The sequence below is a fragment of the Myotis daubentonii genome, chromosome 3, assembly GCF_963259705.1.
Source record: "Myotis daubentonii chromosome 3, mMyoDau2.1, whole genome shotgun sequence".
In the NCBI taxonomy this organism is placed as follows: domain Eukaryota; kingdom Metazoa; phylum Chordata; class Mammalia; order Chiroptera; family Vespertilionidae; genus Myotis; species Myotis daubentonii.
The window spans coordinates 76132972-76160273 of record NC_081842.1 but is presented as its reverse complement, the minus strand read 5'-3'; positions in this window follow the sequence as shown (position 1 = coordinate 76160273).

Sequence of the window (27302 nt, the reverse complement as noted above, 5' to 3'; positions counted from 1 at the left end):
TATATCCCAAGAAAGTAAAAACACCAATCAGAAAGGATATATGCACCCCTATGTTCATAACAGCACTATTTACCATAGCTAAGTTCTGGAAACAGTCTAAGTGCCCATCAGCAGATGAGTGGATTAAAAAACTGGTACGTCTATGTTCAGTTTTGGAATGGAATACTATGCTGCTATAAAAAGGAAGGAATTCTTACCATTTGCAACAGCATGGATGGAACTAGAGAGCATTATGCTAAGTGAAATAAGCCAGTCAGAGAAAGATAAATATCACATGACCTGACTCATTTGTGGAATATAGTGAACAACATAAACTGATGAATAAAAACAGATCCAGAGACAGAGAGGCATCGATTAGACCGTCAAACCTCAGAGGGAAGGTACAGGAGGGTGGGGGTAAGAAGGAGAGATCAACCAAAGGACTTGTATGCATGCATATAAGCCTAACCAATGGACACAGACACCAGGAGGGTGAGGGCATGAGTGGGGGGGCTGGTGGGTAATACATTAATCAATTAAGAAAAAAGTAAAAATAAAAAAATAAAATCACGTCTGTAAATACTCCTGGGAGAAAAATGTCACATACAAAATTAGGACATATTTCGAGTTAAATGATAACAAAAATGTACAATATAATTTTTCAGATGCAGCCAAAGCAGGCTTTATAGAAAAATTGTAACTTTAAAAATCCTTATATTAAAAAACAAACTTTGCCCAGCCAGTGTTGCTCAGTGGTTGAGCGTTGGCCTATGAGCCAATTACTAGAATTAAGTTACTGCCTAACCCATCATGGAAACCTTGTGCCAGCAAGTGGAGAGTATGGCTATAAGTGCTGGACTGGCTAGCAGGTACTTGGAGAAACTGAGAGTATGTAGGTAGGAGACAACAGATGCTGAATTGAAGGAAGCAGAACATAAAGGTAGATAATGAACAATTTATCAATATGGGAACAATTTTTCAGAAACAGATCTTAATAACCTAGAAACCATGGTTTGATTCCTAGCAGGGCACATGCTTGGGTTGTGGGCTTCATCCCCAGTATGGAGTGTGCAGAAGGCAGCCAACCAATGATTCTCTCTCATCATCGATGAGAGAGTATCCATCACAATCTATTTGTTTTTCTCTCTCCCTTTCTGTCTGAAATAAATAAAAAGATTTTTTACAAAGATTAAAAAAAGAAACAAACTATTAAAAATTAATGATCTTTTTACTGTAAGAATCTACCCTACAAATCAAAATAAACTCTGAAAAATAGAAAAAAGGACTAAATACTAAAATTAAAAGCAGAAATAAATGAAAAAAGTAAAAACTTAAGAAAATGATACAAGTTTTATGTTGTCCTTATAAAATATTTATACACTAATGAAACTTTACTTAGATTAATCAAGAAAAAGAGAGCACAGTTAATATCAGGAATAAAAATGGGACATGCAACAGATGTTAAAAAGATAATAGAAAATATAACAATTTTATGATGGTAAATTCAACAAATTAGATTAAATGAATAAGTTTTTTTGAAAGACACATTAAAACTTACACAGAAGCAGTAGTGCATTTTAATAGCCCTACTTCTTTAAATAATTGAATTAATAGTTTAATATTTACCAAAAATAAAATTCAAGTCCCAGATGGTTTGGTGATGAATTATGAATTTTATTATACACTTAAGTAGAAAATATTAAAAATCTCACAGAAATTTTATTATGAGGGAACAGAACCCAACTTCTTTTATGAGACCAGCATATTTATGACAACGATAGCTGACAATAGTATGATAAGAATTCCAAATACCCCTTATGATGAGACATATATCTTTTAAAAAGTATTTATTAAATACAGAACTATGTTTTTTTTAAAAAAAGACACTACTACCTCATAACAACTAAGGTTTATCCCAGATGTTAACATCGGTTTAATATTTAAAAAATAATATAATGTACCATATTAACAGTATAAAGAAAAAATACTTGGATCTACTCAATAGATAAATATTTGCAAGAGTAAGTTTTAAAATGGCCCACAGTTGGTGAAAGAGTTTTGGAAATTTGTATCCGCAAAAGAAACAATCATTACATGCAGTTAGCTTCAGGGGAAAGATATGATTTTGAGCAGGGTTCCTGAGAGGGCTTATAACTAAAACTTTCAGCAGCCGAGGAAGGTAAGACCTGAAGGAGTGTCTGGGTGTCTCAGCAGAGTGTCCGTCACAACCTTTCACTTACACTGCCCAGATTCACTTGCTTAGCATAAGTTCTAGGAGCAAATGGTCTTGAGGCCACATCTGATACTTATTCTCTCCTGTCTGTATTACCCATTGTAGATTCTCTTTAGTCTCAGTTAGTGCATCTATTGGTATCAAAGGTTTTCCTGGTGGAGTGAAACGGAGACTTGTCCTTAAGGGGTCCAAAACCCTGGTCCTAGCAGCACATTGTTTTTTTGTTGTTGTTTTTTTCTGGAAATAGTTCCTAGGTTATTAAAATCTGTATCTGAAAAATTGTTCCCATATTGATAAATTGTTTATTATCTACCTTTATGTTCTGCTTCTTTCAATTCAACATCTGTTGTCTCCCGCCCACATACTCTCAGTTTCTCCAGGTCAGTCCAGCATTTATAGCCATACTCTCCACTTGCTGGCACAAGGTTTCCATGATGAGTTAGGCAGTAACTTAATTTTAGTAATTGGCTTAGTGGTCAGAAGGAAAGTTGGGAAGGACTGGTTGAGTGGGCTGTTTTCTTGTAGGTCAGAGACATGTGCATCCTCTTTAAGAAGATGAATGTTTGCTAGCCCCTATGAGAAAGAATTGCAATACAGTGGGGCCTTGACTTACGAGTGTCCCGACGAACGAGTTTTTTGAGATACCAGCTGTCTCTCGGCCAATTTTTTGCATTGAGTTGATAGAGTAATTTGAGTTAACAAGCTCCTTAATGAGCTCCTTAACGAGCTCAGTCTCGGAACGAATTAAACTCGTAAGTCAAGGCCCCACTGTACCTCTTCTTCAAACTTGAGAGTTTGGGGAATGTGAGAGGTTAATGCACTAATACAGATGTGTCCTTTTGGTGACTTTGGTTGCATTCCCTTCCAGTCAGAGTTCTGACCTTGACACAGTAGACCTTCCCAATTGAAAACTTAACATTTGTTGAAGTTATTTTATTCAAAAGCTTAAATCTGGATGTGATTCTCAGCTTTCTCTGCTTCCTAACTGCAGGAGACTACAATATCTTTATATGCTGCCAAGGAGGCTTTCATATTTAGTCTTTAATTACTGATTAATTGCCTCCAGACTTTCATCATCCACAAAGTTCATAAAAGTGCTCCTGGCAAAAGCTATCCAATTTAAAAGCCCTCAATTTTATTATATATATATATATATATATATATATATATATATATATATATATAATATATATATTAAATGATACATTTTGCCTGCTAGTGTATTTCCCTCCACAGAATATTTCATCCCTGAGAAAAATCTTAATAATTACATTTCTAGGCTATGCCAGGCTATTTTCCACTGCCATCAGACAATGTTCTCTTTGTCATCTGGTTTGTTCATGAACTAGCTTTAAAATTTCGGCTTGATTACAGGTCAGTTACCTGGAAAACAGGCATTAAGATATAAATTGGCATACAAGAAATTAATTAGAGACTGTATACCTTTTGAGGGAAGAAAACGGAACAAGAGTGAAAGATAATTTAGTTTGAAAGCTAAATTTTTATCTTTGATGCAAAACAAGGAATTGTGAAAATGAGGTGACTTTTTGATTTATCTATATTGGGGAAAAGTGTTACTAATGTATATATAAACCTTAAATAATCCAGCCATTAATTTTAGGCTTACTCAGGAAAAATATGTGAGCTTGTCAGCCATTTCTAAAAAAGGCTGACAGCTGAGAGCTGTCAATCAGCAATACTTTCAGAAGTTGGAGTGAGAAGTGAGTGACTGAGTAAAATATCCATTACCTTAATGTTGCTTCAGGTCTTGTCTCATTTTACATGAATTTTAAGTAGCATTTGATACATTTAGTCATGATTTTCATGAAATGACACTATTTGTGGCTTCCATGCTTCCTCTATAGACACTATCTTCTTTGCAATTAACTTCTCCTCTGCTCTCTAAACTTTCTTTTTAGGCTATCTTATCACTTCTCAGACTTAAACATCATCTGTATTTTCAGTAATTCATAATTCATGCCTATAGTCCATATCTTCCCTCTGAGCTCTAGGTTCATATATCCATCTGCTTGTTAGACAAATTCACTTTGATGTCTAACAGGTATTTTAAAATTACATTTCTAAATCTGTTTGGCTATCAGTTTTCTAATTATCAGCAAATGTCATTATTATCCAGCATGGTGATCAGACCACAAAACTTAGAGTCAATATTGATACCTCCCTTTGCTCTCACCCCATAGGCATATGAAACCCGTAATCAAAGACTATCAGTTGTCTGTATTGCCTTTACCTTATTTTTTGCCACCATATTTTTATTCTGGACTGTAGTAATACTCTCCTTACTATTGTTTTTAGTTCTATTCTTGCTCCTCATCTGTTTCTCTCTTTAGCAGTGAAAGTAACCATTATAAAGCATAAATCATATCATGTCACTCTCACTCTTAAAATAATGTAATGACTTCCATTATGCATAAATTACCACCTTCTTATCATGGTTCACTAAACCCATCTCTATGTATCCTTTCTTTTATCTGATCTTCCTTATACTATTGCTCTATTTCTACCCTACTTGACTCTTTCCATTGCCTCAAACAAGTCAAGGTTTTTCACATATCTGAGTCTTTGCACATATATAATTTTTTTTCTCTGTTTTACACTTACTCTAATTCTTTGGGTATCCTCCACTTCATTCTTTCAGATCTTAACTTTTCATATTCTCAGAGAGTTCTTCTCTGCCCACTTGTGTTGAGCACTGCCCCCAGACCTAAAGCCTGTTATTCTCTATGACTGCACAGTGATCATTCATATAACTTGCCAGGGCTCGTCATTCTATTCATTTTGATATCTGATTATCTTTCTATTCTGATAGACTATGCACTTCATGTAAGCTTAGACTACATCTGCTTTGTTTGTGTATGTTAGTATTTGCCTGAAACACAGTAAACTTTTATTATACACTAGAGGCCTGGTGCATAAAATTCTTGCACTGGGTCCCTCAACCCGGCCTGTACCCTCTTGCAGTCTGGGACCCCTCAGGGGATGTCCACCTGCCAGCTTAGGCCTGACCCCCAGAGGGATCAGGCCTAAGCTGGCAGTTAGACATTCTTCTCACAGTCCGGGGCTCTCTCAGTCTGGGATCCCTCAATCCTTACCACCTGCCTGCAGCGGAGGCGGGAAAGGCTCCTGCGACCCCTCTGTGCTAGCCAGCTATGAGCCAGGCTTCTGGCTGAGCAGCACTCTCTCTGTGGGATTGCACTGACCACCAGGGGGCAGCTCCTGCATTGAACATCTGCCTCCTGGTGGTCAGTATGCATCATAGAGATCAGTCGTTCCACTGGTTGTTCTTCTGTTTAGTAAATTTGCATATTAGGGTTCTATTATGTAGGATTTTAGGAATATTGCTATAAAGATCACTTTAATAGATGCCAATTGTTTTTCAAAGTTAAATAAGTAAAAATGTCTGCCCTTATAGAAACTTCATCATTTTGCATACCATATGTCCTGAAGACAAGCACATTTACTCTTTCAAATAAATCATTTTTAGACATGAACAGGACCCTGCTGGTAAATGTTTTTATAATTATGAGTACAAGGCTAGAGTATAGCCATCAAAAATAGCATCAAAATTAGTGAAATCAAAATTTCAGAAAAGACAAACATAATTCTAACAATTGAAACCTGGTTATCCTGATTTGAGAACAAAACTTTTCATAGACTGTAGAGGATTTTGATATTTAGGATTTTCAGAAAAAGATATCACTCATGACGCTGCAAATAAAGGAAAAATGAATACATTTATTTATGTGATACTTTACTCTTTTTATAATATTCTGAAATTTAAATATTTTACAATGAAATATATATTATTTTGAAAATTAAATTAGTTTTCCAGTTATTAATGATATATCACATATTTAATTGATTTTAGAGAGAGAGAAAGGGAGAGGGGGAGAGGGAGAAGCATTGATCAGTTGCCTCCACATGCACACCAACCAGGGACTGAACCACAACCTGGGCATATGCCCTGACCAGGAATTGAACCAGCAACTCTTCAGCGTATAGGATGATGCTCCACTAAGTGAGCCATATTGACCAGGGCTTATATCATATTTTTATACATCATTACTGACTGAAGTCATAGATTTTCTTGAATGTCTTTGATTGGAATATCTTCCCTTTCTTTATCCTTACAGCCAAGGTGGTTACACGTGACTATGTTTAAAGTGCCACTGATAACTGGAATGGTGAGCCGAGGTGTTTTCCCAGGGCCATTTCTCGGAACACTGAACAATGAGCTCCATGGACCAGAAGATTTAAGGAAAGTGTGGGAAATTTATTACAAGCAGATTCAGACTCCCCACAAGGGGAGAAAGACCCAATAGTGGGCTGCCCGTTAAAGCCTTGTAGTCCAAGGGTATATATTTGCTACAAGCCTGCTTCTACGTCTACCTGTGTCATCACCTGATTGATTCTCTAGCAACTGTCTTGAATGTTTTCTGTTTCTATGTGTACATACACCTTGTTACTGCAGGCTCTCCCTTGGTTTTCCATGCCTGCCACTCTGTATCCAAAAACATTTCATTTTTTTCAGCATGGTTGATTTCTGTGGTTTAGGCTTGCTCAAACTGCTATGTCTGCCCCTGCCTATGTTTCACCTGCCTTTACTTTCCACTGAACCCCTGCCCTATCTGCCTACTTTCAAGTTAACCCTCTCACCATAGCTAAAAAAATGTCCATGTATTATTTTGTACATTCAATATCAATTTCATTTCTTTATCTTCTTTACTTGGATGAGAATGTCTTTATCCAGGATCATTTGTATGATTTCTTAAGAAGTTTCACTCATGATCTTCTCTGCAGGTCTCAATTAATTACCATTTCCTATTTGCCATTTATTGATTTGAGATATTTGTACATCTCCCAATTATGGTGGTTTGGTTCTTCACAACCAATTTTTGTATCTATCTACTGCATTACAATTATCGGTTTAGACACTGAGGTTACTTTAGCTAAAAAAGAGAAAAGATAAAAATCCAACCTTTAAGAAGTAAACATTTTAGTAGGAGGAGACAGACATTAGAACATCCTATATAATAAAAGCCTAGGTGGTGTCATGTGACGTCATCACAAGATGGCTGCTGTGACGTTGTCACAAGATGGTCACCACAAGATGTCTTGCAGGGGAGGGCAGGTGGGGGTGACAAAGCCAGCAAGGAAGGGCAGTTTGGGGCCATCATGCCAGCAGGGGAGGGCAGTTGGGGGCAAGATCAGGCTGGCAGGGGAGGGCAGTTGGGAGCAACCAGGCCTGCAGGTTAGGGAAGTTGGGGGGGACCAGGCCTGCAGGGGAGGGCAGTTGGGGGTGACCAGGCCTGCAGGGCAGGGCAGTTGGGGGCAATCAGGCCAGCAGGGGAGCAGTTAGGGTGCAATCATGTTGGCAGGCAGAAGCAGTTAGAGGCAATCAGGCAGGCAGGCAGGCAAGTGGTTAGGAGCCAGCAATCCCAGACTGAGAGGGATGTCTGACTGCTGGTTTAAGGATCGGGGCTAAACCGGCAGTCAGACATCTTCCACAGGGTCCCAGATTAGAGAGGGTGCAGGCCAGGCTGAGGGACACTGCCCCTGGTGCACTAATTTCATGCACTGGGCCTCTAGTTATAAATAAGACAATGATGGCTATTAAAAAGAAAGACCATAAAACCTCAGAGGGACTGCAGGGAAGGGTGGAGTGGAGGGGGAGAGATCAACCAAAGGACTTGTATGCATACTTATAAGCATAACCAATGGACACAGACACTAGGGGGGTGAGGGCACGAGTGGAGGAGTGGGGGGGGGGCAACGGGGTGGATAAGGACACATATGTAATACCTTAATCAATTAAGAAAAAAAAGATACAAAAAAAGAAAAGAAAGAAAATAGCAGGTCAGATGAAATGGGGGTGATGACAGTTAAGGAGTTAATATTTTAACTATTTTAAATGAGGGTTAGCTTCCTAGAAAAGGCACCACTGAACAGACTTGTAATTAGTGAGTGCAGGAGCTGTATGGATATATGGAGGAAAAGCAACCCAGCTCGAGGTAACAGCTAATGGAAAGGCTCTGAGGAGAGAATTTTTAGAAATAACACAAGAGACCAATGTGGAAGGAGGAGGGGAGAAGAAAAAGAGGTCAGAAAGAATGATAAGAATGGGTATAGAAGTGGTAGCAGACAGATGCCTTCATGCCTGGAAGCTATAATAAGGACTTTTGTTTTAATACTAAGTCAAACGGAAAACCATTAGAGGGTTCTGAGTAAAGTTGTGATGTGATCTGACATTTTAAAGCCCACTTTGATTGCTGTATAGGAACTATTCTAAAAACCTAGGGAAGTGAAGATATTAGTTTTGACCAAAAGGACCAGGTAAAAGCAGTTTGATTCTGCATACATGTTGTAGCCAGAGTCAAAAGATTTCCTTTGGGAAATGATATCAATCCATGAACAAAACACATTTCATCTTTTTTAAACTAATTATATATATATATTTTTTTTTTCAGGTTATTTTATTTCTCATGTATAAGATACCTATCCAGCACTTTACAGAATAACTGTTATATCACAAAGTGACAGAACCTTGCATGATTCTACTGTCAAAATCAATATTTGCATAGGCTATATATATATATATGTATTTAGTAAATATCTTTGTAATGCAATCAAAATATCTATTATGCAGTCTATTCACAATTCAGAATCTGTTTTGAAATGCAAAAAAGTAAATCATATATGATATAGCTTTTAAGTGTATTATTTAATATCAAAATAATATATAAGAACTTAGAAAAATAAGCATATTTATTATTGCAAAATATGAAAGTCATATGTGGAACATTATTTTTCTATATTATTTCACTTATATTTTCAAACTGTTAAATTTGTATTATGCATGCAAATAAGAGATAAACATAATAAGTGAAAAATGAATTTATTGTTCCAATATGGTAGACTAAATTATTGCTTTCAGTTTTACATTTTTTCTTATAGCTGTGATCTTTGCCATGTATTATTTAAATTTGTCCCACAGAAACACAGTATTTCCTTCTACCTTAATTTGGGGTTTAGCCATGTGATTTGCTTTGCTGGATGGGATGTCAATGGCTGTGACATAGCAGAGGTCTTAAGATGGGTTTGAGAGAACCAAGATGGCGGCATAGGTTAACGCTGGAGTTCGCTGCCTGGAACAACCACTTCAAAAATACAACTAAAAGACGGAACAGACATCACCCAGAACCACAGGAATGCTGGCTGAGTGGAAGTCCTACAACTAGGAGGAAAGAGAAACGCATACTGAGACTCAGAGGAGGCGCAGTGCTGAAGTCAAATACTAAGGTGCGGAGTGCATGCAGAGCAGGCTGGTGGCTGAGGGCGCGGTTGGCGTTTTCAATCGGGAGGGAGTCGCAGACTCTGAGGTCCAGATGCAGGTGAGTCTTTAGGGACCCAGACTCAAACGGGAGAAGCGGGACTGTCTGGCTTCAGTCAGAACTCGAAGGCAGCTTTCTCTCCAAGGTTTGCAGCAGTTGCTGGGACTCAGAGAGGCAGAGCCCCTGGGGACAGGACTGAGAGCAGCCATAACTGCTTGCTGCACCTGCCCGTAGATCCCCGGGGACCCGCCCTGCCCAAGCCCTGCACAGAGGCATTTGCCGGATAGCCTCAGTCAAAGTCTAGATTAGCACCTCCCTAGAGGACAGAAGTTCTCTCACTGCAGACACAGCTGATTCTCACAGTCAGTTGGCCTGGAGGTCAAATCCCCGCCAGTATTACCAACAACAATCTAGGCTTAACTACAACAAGACTGCGCATAAAGACCACTAGGGGTTGCACCAATAAAGCATAAAAAATGCAGAGACAAAGAAACAGGACGCAGATGTCAGAAATGGAAGATATAGAGCTCAAAACCACACTTTTAAAGTCTTTCAATAATTTTCTAAAAACTGCCGATAAATGTAGTGAGATCCTCAAGATATCTAATGAGACCCTCAATGTTGTGATAAAGAACCAACTAGAAATTAAGCATACACTGACTGAAATAAAGAATATTATACAGACACCTAACAGCAGACCAGAGGAACGCAAGAATCAAGTCAAAGAATTGAAATGTGAAGAAGCAAAAAACACCCAACTGGAAAAGCAAAATGAAAAAATAATCTGAAAATATGAAGATAGTGTAAAGAGCCCCTGGGACAGCTTCAAGCGTACCAACATCAGAATTATAGGGATGCCAGAAGATGAGAGAGAGCAAGATACTGAAAACCTATTTGAAGAAATAATGACAGAAAACTTCCCCTACCTGGTGAAAGAAATAGATTTACAAGTCCAAGAAGCACAGAGAACCCCAAATAAGAGGACCACACCAAGACACATCATAATTACAATGCCAAGGGCAAAAGACAAAGAGAGAATCTTAAAAGCAGCAAGTGAAAAACAGTTAGCTACCTACAAGGGAGTGCCCATACCACTGTCAGCTGATTTCTCAACAGAAACTATGCAGGCCAGAAGGGAGTGGCAAGAAATATTCAAAGTGATGAATAGCAAGAATCTACAACCAAGATTACTCTACCTAGCAAAGCTGTCATTTAGAATTGAAGGTCAGATAAAGAGCTTCACAGACAAGAAAAAGCTAAAGGAATTCATCACCACCAAACCAGTATTATATGAAATGCTGAAGGGTATTTTTTTAGAAAAATAAGAAAGAAAAAATAAAGATAAAAAATTATGAACAACAAAGTGACAATAAATACATATCTATCAACAGGTATATCTAAGAATCAAATGAATAAAAAATCTGATGAACAGAATAAACGTGAATGGAATGGAATCAAGGGCATGGAAATGAAACAGACTGAAGATTCTCATAGTGAAGGGGACATGCGGGGGGGGGGGGGTGCGGGAAAAGGTTAAACAAAGATCTTATATGCATGTATGCATTACCTATGGACACAGACAATAGGGTGGCGAGGGCCTAGGGTGGGGTGGGAACTGGATGGAGGAGAGCTATGGGGGAAAAAAGAGAGGGACATCTGTAATAATCTCAACAATAAAGATTTTTAAAAAATACTCAAACAAAAGATCTAAAACAAATATGGCAATCTCTTAAGACAAATTTATGTGGTGAATAAATATGTTTTCATTATAAAAAAAAATCTGGGTAAAGTGTCTGGTTTAGGATTGATGTCATATGGAGCTATATTGACTAATCTACACTCAGCAGCAGTTGTTTTTTGCTTAGTGCCTGGTGGGAGGCTTTATATGAGGAAATCGTGAAAGACCTGCAGGTACATAGCTAGAGTGTGCAGAAAGGGGATCCAACTTGATTTCAGACCTGTATTCTTAATAATAACTAAGTAATAAGAAATCCCCATTTAGTAATCTATGTTTTCCTATGGGAAAGTCCACAAATTTATTTTTCTTTTTGTAAGTCGTGACAGAGCCTAATGTCCAGGTTTCTGAAATACGTAATCACACTAGCTCTTCTATCTAAGCCTCCATAAGTATGTGAGCCCAGTCTCAATCTTCAGTTATGAAAACAACCCCTGTCCATGTTTTCATATTCCTCCTTTTAATGGGACTCCTGCCACAAGTTTCAGGTTTGTGCCAGATGGTTGTAAACTGAAAAACAAATAAAAAGAGAAATAAAATATCCTTATCCTTCTGCTCCCTGCCCACATGTATCCAATAAAAACAATAGAGAGCAGATCAGTCCTGGTAATTAATAGACTATTTTACCAGTTAGCATTGTTAAACCTGACAAAAGAGTTTATGTAACATAGGAAATGAATGTCTTTTTATTACAAAGTAAGAGCAAAGGAGTTCCAAACGAAAAAAATGGTGGAATTTAAAAAATATATTTTTAGAAATGAAATCATTTAGGTCGGCTAAGTTCTAAGCTACTCACTCATTAGTACTAGAGGCTGGCTAGAGATGGTAATGGTGGAAGAGGAATTTTCTTGAACCATAAAAATATGTCAAATAATTGAATTCCCTTTTTGACTCTTCTTCAGCCTTGTCAGCTTACTTTTCTCATTATACTTAAGAATTTACCAGAGAAGAAGCAGAATCAATCTCAGAAAATGCCAGAGGAAAATGGATGTGTCTTCATTCCTTTTGCAAATATTCCCCCTTGTTATGAGAAAGAAAAGCCACTCTGACACAAACAGTGAAGATTGTGCTTGCCAAATCTCCTTTCTTTATTCAGTCCCATCTTTCTTCATCTGTCTATGTGGTCATATTTATTGTCATTTCTTTATCTTTTCTCATCAAGCCTTTTACCTTTCTTAGATCTTTCCCATTCTTAACAGTCTCTTCTCTTCATCTCCCTTCACAAAATATACCATATTTCATTTTTACACAGTATATGATTTCTTTTTTCTTCATTGTGACACTAATTCCTTACTTCTAAATTGAGTAATAGGAAATTGAATTGCTACCTATTTCCTTCTAAGTGAAATAGCCCAAAATCAATAACTGGAGACAGGTCAACCAAAGGCCTTGTAGGAAATAACAAAGGCCATTGATCAGTGAAATAACAGCTTGTGTGTGTGTGTGTGTGTGTGTGTGTGTGTGTGTGTGTGTGTGTATGGTATAGATGGGTGGTTTGTTTCTGTATGTATATGGTGTTTGTGTGTATATGTGTCTGTTTATGCTGAGAATATGTGATTGTAAAAATATCTAATGCATAGATAACTCATGTCAGACCTTACAAAAAAAAATGGTGACAGTCTTAAGGATATTTTAAGAAGATTTGCATTGGATTTAGAAGCCAGGTTTGTCTTAAATATATCCTGACACAGTAAACATTGAGAAAAACATTGACTTGCAAAAGCAATTCACTAATAAAAGAAGTAGGAGTAGATTATTTATTTTTTACATATTATAATGAATAATGCAATTTCACTAGTAAGATAAATTGATAACTTCACTTCTGTTTATTCATTGTAATAGAAAATGTCAATCTCCATTTACAAAAATAAATAATTTCTTTCAGTTCATCTCTTCCATATTGTCATTGTGAAATCAATGAAACTTCTACATGTATAATACAATTAGCCATTAATATAGTTATGGTAAAAAAAAATTCTGATGATTACATTCTCACTGGATTGACTATGAGGAAGTTCCATTGATAGGGTCTGAAAGTTTGATATAATCAGGAATAAAAATACTTGCCTAGCCCTAACCGGTTTGACTCAGTGGATAGAGCATCGGCCTGTGGACTGAAGGGTCCCAAGTTTGGTTCTAGTCAAGGGCATGTACCTTGGTTGCGGGCACATTCCCAGTGGGGGGTGTGCAGGAGGCAGCTGATTGATGTTTCTCTCTCATCGATGTTTCTAACTCTCAATCCCTCTCCCTTCCTCTCTGTAAAAACTCAATAAAATATATTTAAAAAAATACTTGCCTAGATATTATATTCAGTCATATATTTGGACATAGTCATAGCTTCATTGTATGCTCTTCAAAATATGATTTAAAAGCCACTTCTGGAGTGCATTGATTTGTAAGAAACAATTTTTTAAAGTTCCATTTTCTAGTCTAATGCTGAAAAGCATCTAAAAAGAAAACTACAAGTTCCAAATGGCATCACTGTGCTAAAGTCCATGATACCAAATGTAGTTTTAATACCTGACTTAAGTACTGGTTTAACCTCTCCTAGAAATAAAATATTAATCAACTAGTTTGAAATTTTCTGGTCAACATACTAGTAAATGAGGTAACCTGTTACAAGAGCCTTCTCTATCCCCCATAGAAAGAGGCAATCTATCGTATCTAATAAAAGAGAAACATGGTAATTGGTGTACATCCGCTACCCTTCCCATCGGCTAATCAGCGAGATATGCAAATTAACTGCCAGCCAAGATGGCAGCCGGCAGTCAGGCAGCTTGAAACTAACATGAGGCTTGCTTGCTTCAGTGACAGAGGACTCCAACGTTCCCCGCCTGCCGCTGCTGGGCTCTGAGCTGCTAAGAAATATTGTTACAAATATAGAAGCTAAACAAAACCCCAGAAACCTCTTTTCAGTCAGCCAGGATTTCAGAGCTGGAGTCATAACAAAGTTTCAAATACAGAAAGTAAACAAAGCCAGAAACCTGCTTTCAGCAGCAAGGTCTCACAGCTAAAGCTGGCTCTCAGCTCCAGTGACAGCCATAAATCCAAGAATAAAAAAGATAAAAAAGAAAAAAAGGAGCGGTTGCGAGCTTCAGTCACTCGCCAGCCTGAAAACAGCCCTCAGCCCCTCACCCAGACTGGCCAGGAACCCCAGTGGGGACCCCCACCCTGAAGGGGGTGTGACCAGATGCAAACAGCCATCATTGCCTCATCCAGGCTGGCCAGGCAGCCAAGCGGGACCCCCACCCTGATCCAGGACACTCTTCAGGGCAAACCAGCCGGCCCCTACCTGTGCACCAGGCCCCTATCCTATATAGTAAAAGGGTAATATGCCTCCCAGCACTGGGATCAGCAGAGCCTCAAGGCCTCCTGGCCCCTGGAGCAGCATGACAGGGGGCAGCGCCCAAACCCCCGATCGCCCTGCGGCTCTGTGTATGACAGGGGGCGGGGCCACAACCTCCCTATTGGCCCTGCTCTGTTCGTGACAGGGGAAGGCGCCCCAAACCCCTGATCAGCCCTGCTCTGTGCCTGATAGGGGGGAGCTCCCCAACCCCCTGATCGCCCTGCGGCTCTGTGTGTGACAGGGTGCGGCCCCCAACCCCCATCCCCATGGGCCCTGCTCTGTATGTGATGGGGTAGGGCCATAACCTCCCCATCGATCCTGCCCTGAGTGTGACAGGGTATGGCGCCCTAACCCCCTGATCCGCCCTGCCCTGAGTGTGACAGGGTGCGGCGCCCTAACCCCCTGATCGGCCCTACTCTGGGTGTGACAGGGTACGGAGTCCCAACCCTCCTGATGGGCCCTGCTCTGTGAGTGACAGGGGGCAGTGCCCCAACCCCCTGATTGGCCCTGTTCTGCGCATGACAGGGTGTGGCACCACAACCTCCCCATCGACCCTGCCTTGAGTGTGACAGGGGGCGTTGCCCCAACCCCCCAATCGGCCCTACCCTGAGAGTGACTGAGGGTGGCATCACAACCTCCTGATCTGCCCTGCTCTGAGCCCGACCAGGGGCTGCACCTAGGGATTGGGCCTGCCCTCTGCCACCCGGGAGCAGGCGTAAGCCAGCAGGTCATTATCTCCCGAGGGGTCCCAGACTGCGAGAGGGCACAGGCTGGGCTGAGGAACACCGCTTCCCCCCAAAGGCACAAATTTTTGTGCACCAGGCCTCTAGTATATATATAAAAAGCGAGCAATCAGAACACTGTAATGACAGGAACAACTGGTTGCTATGACACCCACTGCAGCCTGATCGGGGGTTGGAGCTGGCTGGCCAACCCCCCGCAGCCCCACCCCTGGCCAGCCCCACCCCTGGTCATCCCCCCACCCCAATAGGGGGTGGGGCTGGCCGGCCAACCTCCTGCAGCCTCTCCCTCTGCCTGGCCACACCCCAGATCAGCTCCCCCATCCCAATCAAGGGCAGGGCTGAACGGCCAACTGTCTGAAGCTCCTCTCCCCAATTGACCTCACCCTCAATGGGCCCCCACCACCTGATTGGCCCATAGCCCCTCCCACCAGCCATCACTGCCCCGCTTCAGCCCCCCCACTTTCATCAGGGGCAGAGCCAGCCAGCCAACCACCCATAGCCCCTCCCCCAGGCTGCTGGCCCCCAATCAGCCCCCCACCCCAATTGGGGGGTGGAGCCCACTGGCCAATCGCCTGTGTCCCCTCCCCCCAGCTGGCCGGGCCTGATCGGGCCCCAATCAGGGAGGGCCAGTCAATCAACTGCCCACCGTCTCCTCTTCCAGACAGGCCCTGCCCTGATGCTCAGATTGGGACCAGGCCATCTGGACCCCACCCATGCACAAATTTGTGCACTGGGCCTCTATTCTCTATATATAAAATCCTAAGCGACCAGTCAACCGATCAACAGCTCGACTGTTTTGACGAGTCGCTATCACACACATGGACCACCAGGGGGCGGATGCTCAACACAGGAGCTGCCCCCTGGTGGTCAGTGTGCTCCGACAGTGGGAGCACTGCTCAGCTGACTGACAGGTGCCAGATGCTAAGCTCATGGCTGGCAAGTGCAGCTGTGGTGCCTTGAACCTCTCCTGCCTCTGTGGCAGTGCTGTGGAGCGGTGGCGGCAGCAGGCGTAGTGGGGCTGGGATGAGCGGGAAGGGCGCAGTGCCCGGCCTGGGCTTGGGCTCCTTCCCGGCCTCTGGCCGCTTCTTGCACTACTACATTCCTTGGGGTATGTCAGACTGCAGCAGGGATTGGGTGAAACCAGCAGTCTGACATCCCCCAAGGGGTCCCAGATTGCGAGAGGTCACAGGCGAGGCTGAGGGATCCCACTTGGGCACCAGGCCTCTGGTCATATGATAAAAACCCTTCCCTGCAGTCCTGCTTCTCCCTGTGTCTCCCCCTCCCTTCCAATCTCTCTAAAAATCAATGGAAGAGTAAGTACCCTTGGGTGAGGATTTAACAGAAACAAACAAACAAAAAACCTTCCCTGCAAATGAAGATATGCTAGTCTACATAAAATTGTGTGTTTTTTTTTTTACTTTGTTAATTGCTCCCTTCCCCCACTCTTCTTCCTATTAAAAACCTTCCATTTGCCCCTTCTAGTTGTTACGTGGGATAATGCTTGATTCATCAACCACTTAATAAATAAAGCCAGTTAGATCTTCAAATTTACTTGGCTGAATTGTGTTTTCTTAGCAGGTAAAAATGTCCATTCTGATAAATATTGCAATAAAACTAATAAATGGTGTTTTCTTTGAAAATAGAAAGTAGATATCAAGTGACATGTTTCTCTTAATGCAAAATCATTTGTGTTTCTAATCTTTTCAGCCCTATTTTAAAACACAGTTACTGGACCAGACGCTCTTTCTAAAAGATAGTTTCAAAAATGTGTCTATCTTGCTGAAACTGGTTTGGCTCAGTGGATAGAGCGTCGGCCTGCAGACTGAAAGGTCCCAGGTTCAATTCCAGTCAAGGGCATGTACCTGGGTTGCGGGCACATCCCCAGTGGGAGATGTGCAGGAGGCAGCTGATCGATGTTTCTCTCCCATCGATGTTTCTAACTCTCTATCTCTCTCCCTTCCTCTCTGTAAAAAAAATTAATAAAATATATTTTAAAAAAAGTTTTTTAAAAAAATGTGTCTATCTCAGGAAAACAAGCATGAATGAAGTATGATGAACAGGTGATGATGTTTTCTCATATTTTTCTTGTCAGAAATTATGAAGAACCTAATGTAGTTGAACTATGTAAGCACTTTGGAAATTAAAGGAAATTACACCCCTTTTTTATCCCATACAAATAGTTCTACATGTAAAAAAAAAAAAAAAAAAAAAAGGAAACAACTAGAAATTTTTAAACACTTTTTTTGTTTGTTAGAGAAGTATTGAAGTAAATTTTCAGAGTAATACAAATAATATAAAGAATAACACAATAGACTTGGGGTACAATAGAACTTAAATGTTTGGTATATTGAGCTTCTCTTATCCTACCAAAAGCACTTTTAGGTAAAGGTCATATTAGATTGTATCTTTGTGTTATAAGGTCTGTATCAATCTAACCACTAACCAGTGAAACAAAGATGTTCAATTAGAATATTTAATCACAGTCCTCTTCTGTTTAAAATTTTTTTTTCCTAGATAACTTGGCACTAAATATTATGCGGAAACAAAATGTATGTATCAAGTTATCCAGAAAGGTTAAAGAAGTCATTTCTTTTTCTTCACTTACCTCTCTTAGAAACATAATAAATTTACGTAATCTGAAATAGAGAATAAAGCGAGAAAATATATGTGGATTTTCAGCATTTTATATTCTCCATTTTATTCCAATATGTATGTATGTGTATAATAAAATAAAACTTATGTGTCATGAATGTAACATTATAGACAATTTTGAATTAATATATAAGCAATTTTTTACCACCAATTTAACTGTACTATACAAACAGCTTTTATACATTTTAAAAAATGAAATCGTACAGTCTGTGCATCTTTAAATGTTATTAAATTTTCTCCTACAACATCCCTTAACTAGCTATTTATTGGTAAAACATTCAGATATATCATGAATTATTTAACATACCCACTATTTTTAGAAATATAAATGGTTTACAGCTTTTCACTATTATTGACAATGCTGAAGTGTATATCTTAATGATAATTTAGGATACATTTACAAAAGTGGAATTGATGGATATGTTTTATAAAATTTTATAGACTCATAATATAATTGTAAACTTGCTCTTAAATGACACATCAGAAATCTGGCCATTGCTGTGTTTTCTTTCTGCTGTTTGCCTTTGATCATTATAATTTGTGTAGAGAAATTGTATTTAAAGCTGAAGGGAGTTAATAATAGTATAGGATTATCATCTTTTGTCATACTTCAACCCTAGTACTCAACCCAGTTGATATGTGTGAATAATCACGGGCAGAAAATGTACTACCTGCCAGGCATGCCATTTTAGACTGGGAAGTTCTCACACCACACACTCTTCCTTACATACATGTTATCCTTCATCTGTCCCTGTCTATTGCTTTGGGGGCCAACAAAACAAGTTTAATTTATCTTCTGCATAATAGGTAAATGTATTTAATGGGGGTTTGGTTTCTCCTACTCTTTTTTTTGTTTTCTTTAGTTTAGTTTTGTTTTTCTTTGCTTTGTCTACCCTCACATAACATGATTTTAAATCCTACTAGGACCTAGTCACTTTTCCCATTACACACTGATTTTTTAAATGTGACACATATAAACAAAGGCAGTATTCCAAGTATAAATCTACTTTTTTTTTCTACTGGTAGAAATATATAATTATTAAATTAAACTATTATTTATTCACTAAATCTCTTCATTTTTAACATGATTTTTTAAAAAAAAACAACACAAACTTATATATTTTATTTGTATTCTGTCTGTTTGACTTCTCTCTCCCTCTTTCTCTCCTCTCTTTTACTTTGTGGCATGAATAGCAAAGTCGTAAAACAGGAAGACAAGTGTGGGTGATACCATACAAGATATCCCAGTTTTTAAGAAAAATATTAATTTTTCTTGGTAACTTTATGAGATATGGGGCCACCTTTTCTTTATTACTTACCATAAATTAGAAATGTCATGCACAAATTTTTAAAGAAATATTAAATTATGTAAAAGCCTAACAAATCATATGATTTATAAGATAGAAATAAATAACATATATAAAAGAAGTTTTATCTTTAAATTCACTCAGATATTTTTTCCCTTGTGAAAATCCCTGATTGACTATATCTCATGCTACTACATTTTCATTCTGAGATTTGAAATTTTTCCATCTCATTTGTTCATTCAATAAGTATTTACCTCAGCAAACCAGCTTTGTGTCAGGCAGTTTTCTAGGTACTGGGAAGAAGTCAGTAAACAAAATGATTCAATATTCGTATGCTCATGGAGCTTGCAATCTAGCAGGGAGAAACAGAAAATGAGCAATTTACATCTATAGTCTGTCTTGTGGTGATAAAGACGGGAAATAATTGAGTAGGGAACAGCATTAGATACAAAGTTCAGGGTTCAATTGTTGATAGGATGCACAAACAAGACCCCACTGTCAAGTGTCAATTGTGTAAGAAACAGGAGAGATGAGGAAAAAGAGCCATACAGAAATCTGGCTAAAGAGCACTGGCAACTTGTGAAAGATCCAGTGCAGAATCCAGGAGGTAGGTAGGAGCTTGCCTGGCAAGAACCAGTCTAATTAGAGAGAGAGTGGCATTTGTGGTTAGGGAGGTAGGAGATGACTAAAGAGTGCGCATTTCTGTAAGGGACTTCCTGTAGGTCTAGGTCTTTGGCTTTTACTCTGGGTGACATAGGAATCTATTGAGAGTTTGAGAAGCAAAATTACATCATTAGTCATCTTTTTATGACCTCTTTGAGGTATAATTGACAAAATTGTAAGATATGAAAAGTATACAAAGTGATGATTTGATATATGTGCATATTGTGAAAGGATTTCCTCTAGGAGTTAGCACATCCATCATTTTACATATTTACCACTTCTTGATGATGTTACATTATTAAAGATGTACTATAGCACTGTTATATTAAAAGTAGGCTCCAGATTGGTAAGCGTAGAAACTTATGCAGTGACAGTCTGTTGCTATATTTTTGCAGCATTTCTATGCTTGGAATTTATTTTGCCTTATGTTGCTACTTACTTATGGCTGTATAAAATTGTTTTCCCCAATTATATTACATGGTGTTCGGTGGTTTTCTTCTACATTACAACTGACAAAAGGTATGGTACCCTAGAGGAAACTTAAATGACAAACGTGAATGACAAGGTAATTACAAAGAGGTCCCCTCTATGTTTTATAAGCTTTAATTAAGTCTTACAGTGTCCTTCTATAATGCACAAATATCATTAAACCTGTTTTGCAGAGGGCGAAAATGAAGAAAGCCTTAAATTAACCAACCCCAAAAGTTCCAAGATCAGAATTATTTTTCTCCATGAAAAATGTGCTCATACTTCTTTACAGATGAAAAACTATTTTTATCTGCATCATTTATTTCTCACTATTTTCTGATGTTCTGTTTTTGGTTTATACACTTTCTCCTCCAGGAGAGAATTAGGACGTGGAGTCGTGTGAAGTACTGCATTGAGCTCTGAAGTTTACACATGGTAGGTGAACTGTTGGAGATTAATTGCTTACTGACGTTGTCACTGCTGAGAACTCAGAATGTTTTAGCAAGAAAAGCATTTGGGCTATTGAAAAATCATTCATGCAACTGAAGAAAAGGGTAAGAGTATGAAGAAACAAAATTAGTAGCAAAACCAAAAAATTATAAGGTGTTTCATTTTAAGAGGCAGTTGAAATAATGTAAAGGACCCTTGGAAATCATTGACTATTAATTACTTTAAGATTTTAAAATTTATTTTGTCAAAAATACTTAAGCATGTTACTTCTATTGCTATATGTGCACATGGGAGATGATAAAACAGTAGCATAAGATCAGAGTCAGAGCACAGGAGCAGGAGTCAAACCCCTTTTGTCTAAATGTATTCTGTGCCATTCAAAAGTTATATTCCTTCTGAACATTATGAAATCTCTCTGGGTCTTATTTCTTCAGCTATAAAATAGGAAGTTTTTTAATAACATCTACTTCATTGGGTTTTATAAGATACTAGAGGCCCGGTGCACAAAAATTTGTGCACTCGGGGGGGAGAGGGGTCCCTCAGCCAAGCCTGTGCCCTCTCGCAGTCTGGGACCCCTCGGGAGATAACGACCTGCTGGCTTAAACGTGCTCCCGGGTGGCAGAGGGCAGGCCCAATCCCTAGGTGCAGCCCCTGGTCAGGCTCAGAGCAGGGCCGATTGGGGAGTTGGGGCACCACCCCCTGTCATGCACAGAGCAGGGTGGATTGGGAGGTTGCGATGCCACCCTCAGTCATGCTCAGGGTAGGGCCGATTGGGGGGTTGGGGCACCGCCCCCTGTCACACTCAAGGCAGGGTTGATGGGGAGGTTGTGGCGCCACCCCCTGTCACGCACAGAGCAGGGCTGATCAGGGGGTTGGGGAGCTCCCCCCCCCCATCTCTCACAGAGCAGGGCCTATCAGGGAGTTGGGGAGCTCCCCCCCGTCACTCACAGAGTAGGGCCGATAGGGGAGTTGGGGAACCGCCCCTTGTCACACACAAAGCAGGGCCCATGGAGGGAAGTTGGGGCTCTGCCCTCTATCACCCACAGAGCAGGGGTTGGGGTGCTGCACCCTGTCACACACAGAGCCACAGGGCGATCAGAGGATTGGGGAGCTCCCCCATATCAGGCACAGAGCAGAGCTGATCAGGGGTTTGGAGCACCTTCTCCTGTCACGAACAGAGCAGGGAGGTTAGGGAGGTTGTGGCCCCGCCCTGTGTCACACACAGAGCCGCAGGGCAATCAGGGGGTTTGGGCACTGCGTCCTGTCAAGCTGATCCCGGTGCTGGGAGGCATATTACCCTTTTACTATATAGGATAGAGGCCTGGTGCATGGGTTGGGGCAGACTGGTTTGCCCTGAAGGGTGTCCTGGATCAGGGTTGGGGTCCCCACTGGGGTGCCTGGCCAGTCTGGGTGAGGGGCTGAGGGCTGTTTTCAGGCTGGCGGGTGACTGAAGCTCCCAACTGCTCCTTTTTTTCTTTTTCTTTTTTTATTCTGGGCCAGTTTTAGCTCTGAGGCTTGGCTCCAGCTCTTAGGCCTCAGCTGCTGAAAGCAGGTACCTGGTTTGTTTGGTTTCTATAATTGAGACACTGTTTCAACTCCAGCTCTGAGATCCAGGCTGGCTGAAAGCAGGTTTCTGGCATTTTGTTTAGCTTCTATATTTGTAACAATGTTTAAAACTGCAAGCTCAGAGGCCGGCCGCGGCAGGCGGGGAATGTTGGAGTCCTCCATCACTGAAGCAAGCAAGCCTCATGGTCGCTTCAAGCTGCCTGGCTGCCTGCCGCCATCTTGGCTGACAGTTAATTTGCATATTGCCCTGATTAGCCAATGGGAAGGGTAGCGGTCATGTTTCTCTTTTATTAGATAGGATATTTAAACTAGAGGCTCAGTACATGAAATCTGTGCTTGCGGGGGGTGGGGGGGCATTGTCCCTCAGCCCAGCCTGCACCCTCTCCAATCTGGGAGCCCTCAGGGGATGTCCAACCTCTGGTTTAGGCCCGATCCTGGCTTAAACCGGCAGTCGGACATCCCTCTCACAATCCAGGACTGCTGGCTCCTAACCACTCACCTGCCTGCCTGCTTGATTGCCCATAACTGCTTCTGCCTACCAGCCTGAACACCCTCTGACTACTCCCCTGCCAGCTTGATTGATGCCTAACTGCTCCCTGCAAGCCTGATCACCCCCAACTGCCCTCCCCTGCTGGCCTGGTCCTCCCTCAACTGCCCTTTCTTGCCGGCCTGGTCACACCCAATTTCCCTCCCCTGCCAGCCTGTTTGTCCCCAACTGCCCTCCCCTGCCTGCCATCTTGTGATGACATGGGGACGGCCATCTTGTGATGATGCAAAAGCACGAGAGGCACTGATTCTTTTACTAGTATAGATAAGCCCTTGCTTCAGGAGTTAAATTTGTTCAAAGTTAGTGGGACATATGTGGTATGATCATTGGTCTGTAGAAGTTTAGAATATGAAGGGATGAATAATGGGGTACATGGGCAGGGGAAAAAATAGAAGACTTTGAAAAATGAATTCTATTAGGACTGAGGTAGGAAGAATGCAGTCCAGGGGAAAATGATAGCTCAGGAGACAAAAGGAACATGTGTAAAGCTGAGCAAGATGCGATGAGTTTGCATACTTTATGAGGGAGAAAATAAGATAATTAGTTAGGGTATGCTTAGACCGTGAAGTGCACCAAAAGCTACTTGATTGGCTTTGGTCATGGAATAGAAATAAAAAAGCCATTGAAGCCTTTGGACAGAGAATTCAGGTAATAAAAGAAATAAGATTTGGGCATGAAGAGTATTGAAGAGATGAGCAATTGTAATCTGAGTAATAGTAATCTCACATTATCTCAATAAAAGAGTTCCAGGTATGAGGAACCAAAGTTACAATAAAGGCAGAGGTACTAAAGATTAGAAATATATATATATATATATATATATATATATATACTAGAGTCCCAGTGCACAAAAATTTGTGCACTCGGGGAGGTCACTCAGCCTGGCCTGTGCCTTCTTGCAGTCTGGGACCCCTCGGAGGATGATCAACTGCTGGTTTAGGCCCACTCCCTGGGGAATTGGGCCTAAGCTGGCAGTCATACATCATTCTGGCAGCCCGGGAGCCCTCAGGGGATGTCCACTTGCCAGTGGGGAGCAGACCTAAAATGCAGTCAGACATCCTTAGCGCTGCTGAGGAGGCAGGAGAGGGCTCCATTTGAGAGCGCACTGACCACCAGAGGGCAGCTCCTGCATTGAGCGTCTCCCCCTGATGGTCAGTGTGTGTCATAGTGACCAGTCATTCCCAGTCGTTCTGCTGTTAGGGTCAATTTACATATTACCCTTTTATTATATAAGATAGAGGCCTGGTACATGGGTGGGGGCTGGCTGGTTTGCCCTGAAGGGTGTCCCAGATCAGGGTGGGGGTCCTGCTGGGTTGCCTGGCCAGCCTGGGTGAGGGGCTGATGGGTGTTTGCAGCTGGTCACACCCCTTCAGGGTGGGGAGCCTCACTGGGGTGCCTGGCCAGCCTGGGTGAGGGGCTGATGGCTGTTTGCAGCTGGTCACACCCCTTCAGGGTGCAGGCCCCCACTGGGGTGCATGGGCAGCCTGGGTGAGGGGCTGAAAGCTGTTTGCAGGCTGTTCAAGCCCCCCTGCAGTGGGGACCCTCACCCGATGAAATTTTGGCCAGCCTGGGTGAGGGACTGATGGCTGTTTTCAGGCTGGCCACACCCCCTTTAGGGTGGGGGGTCCCCACTGGGGTTCCTGGCCAGTCTGGGTGAGGGGCTGAGGGCTGTTTCCAGGCTGGTCGAGCCCCCAGGTGACAGAAGCTCCAAACCTCTCCTTTTTTTCTTTTCTTTTTTTTTATTCTGGGATTTATTTACCTTCTATAATTGAAACTTTGTTGCCTTCAGTGGAGGTCAGAATCCATTTGAAGAATCAACAGGTAAAACTAGTTTCACATTATTATTTTATTACATTTGTTGGTCGTTATTTCCACAGAGAATTGAAATAAATAAATTTGTTAGTTGTTTTTTCTTTTTTCCTGAAAATTAGTTCTGTCCTGTGGAGCTTCAAACCACAAGTGTAGATGGATGGAGCAGATACAGCTTTATACTAAGTGGATACAGCCAGTTATATTTTTCAAGTTCTTGAGCTTGCTCATTACAATTTCCCTTAAAATGGTTATATCTGCTTGGGGAAGGTAATGTCAATAATCAAGTTTATTATATGTGTATATAATTAAAGTTAATAGTCCTTGAGCAGGATCTTGAGGGCACTTCAATGAGGAAAGGACATGAGATTTTAAGGCTTAGACTTCATAAAATTTCTTTTGGTTTCTCAGATACATTTTTTACTTCCTTTTCATTTCAGGATAAATTTGAGGGTACTTCAAATAGAGTGTTATTATAATTACATGTACAAGTTTCTTTTTTATTGCCATTAAGTGTACCTTATTAAAATCTCCTTTAAAATTCTCAAACTATATTGACTGCAGGTAGAAAGTATATAATTTTTTTAGTATTTAACTTAATAATTAATTACTTAAGAATACTAAAATTAATATTGAGTAATATAATGAATTGAAATACCTAAAATTTAAAAGCACAGTTTAGAACTGTGCCCTGGGATACTATTTATAATGTTGCTAAAATTGATTTGATCCCATTTTATTACATTGAGATTGAATAAATTCTGTTTTATGCTGATAAAAATACAAGAACCTTCTCATGCAAGAATAGTCCTTCACTTCATAAATAAAATTGTGGAATTTCAAAACCTCATTCCAGGTTGTAGGAAGCAGTAATTTCAGACTTTTCAGCCCACCCATTTCCTCACAAATGTGGCTAAATTCTGGAAGATGCATACAATAACAATTAATTATTTGAAGATGTCTGTGTTATTGGACTATCAAGAGATGTCAGTATAAGACAGGATTCCCTGTTTCTGGGCCATACTGGAGTCAGAGAATAATATTTATAGCACTCCAGCACACTCTGGAGACCATAGATATTCCCGCTTCATTCCCACACCTGGGGTATGGGAAATTTTATGAAACTGTTTCCCGTAATATCTGTCTAAATGCACTACATTTGACTACCAGAAAATTCTGCGTGGGGCAAGGATTGCAGGCATCTTTACCATCAATCACACACACTTTTCCCTCTTCTACTTCTCTTAACCCTTCAACAACAAATCTTTATTATAATGGGAATTGGGGTAGAAGCCCAATCACCTTCTCTTGCTCCTTTCAAATATTTTTTTCTAGAAATTTAAATTCTTGGTCTGGTTGGAGCTTATGGAAACAAAAGTATCAGAAATCAAACTCCTTTGCCAAAACAGAGCCCAGTCCTAATTATCTGCCTTCATTGGGATAGGAAACAGGGGGATAACCATATACAATGAAGATTACACTTTGAGTGTAGGAGGGAGCAGAATAGACTGATGTTAGAAATGTTTTGGTAAGTGTGTCAAAATAAGATGGGGCTTAAATTTAATTTTAGATCAAGCCTATACTTTCTGATTCAACACAATCCTCCAAACCTCAATTTTCTTAAATAGCATTGCATTCTTGTAGGTTCTCTATACTAATAAAAGGGTAATGTGCTAATTAGACCAGAAGACCTTCCGGGAGACCTTCTGGACTTCCTTCAGGAAAAAGCCATGGTGGTGGGGCTGAGGCAGAGGCAGTTAGGAGTGAACGGGAAAAGAGGGGAGGGCAGTTGGGGGTGATCAGGCCCGTGAGGGTGGCAGTTGTAGGCTAGCAGGCCGGCAGGGTGGGCCAATTGCAGGCGAGCAGGCTGGCTGGGGGTGGCAATTGGGAGAGATAAAGCCGGTGCAGGAGCAGTTGGGGTGAGCAGGCTGGCAGGAGGGCAGTTGGGGGTGATCAGGCCCACAAGGGGGGGGGCAGTTGGAGGCAAGCAGGCCAGCAGGCAGAGTGGTTAGGAGTAATCAGGCAGGCAGGCAGGTGAGCGGTTAGGAGGCAGCAGTCCTGGATTGCGAGAGGGATGTCCGACTGCTGGTTTAGGCCCAATCCTACAGAGTCCCCAATTGGAGAGGGTGCAGGCTGGGCTTAGGGACACCCCCCTATGCACAAATTTTGTGCACCGGGCCACTAGTTAGATTTATAATATGCTATGACAGCCAGGACAATTGTGGCTCAGTGGTTGAACATCTACCCATGAACCAGGAGGTCACGGTTTGATTTCCTGTCAAGGCTCATGCCTGGGTTGTGGGCTCAATCCCCAGTAGGGGTCATGCAGGAGGCAGCCAATCAATGATTCTCTCTCATTATTGATGTTTCTCTTTTTTCCCCCTCCCTTTCTCTTTTTGAAATGAAAATTCATGCACTGGAAGGGGGGGGGTCCCTCAGCCCAGCCTGCCCC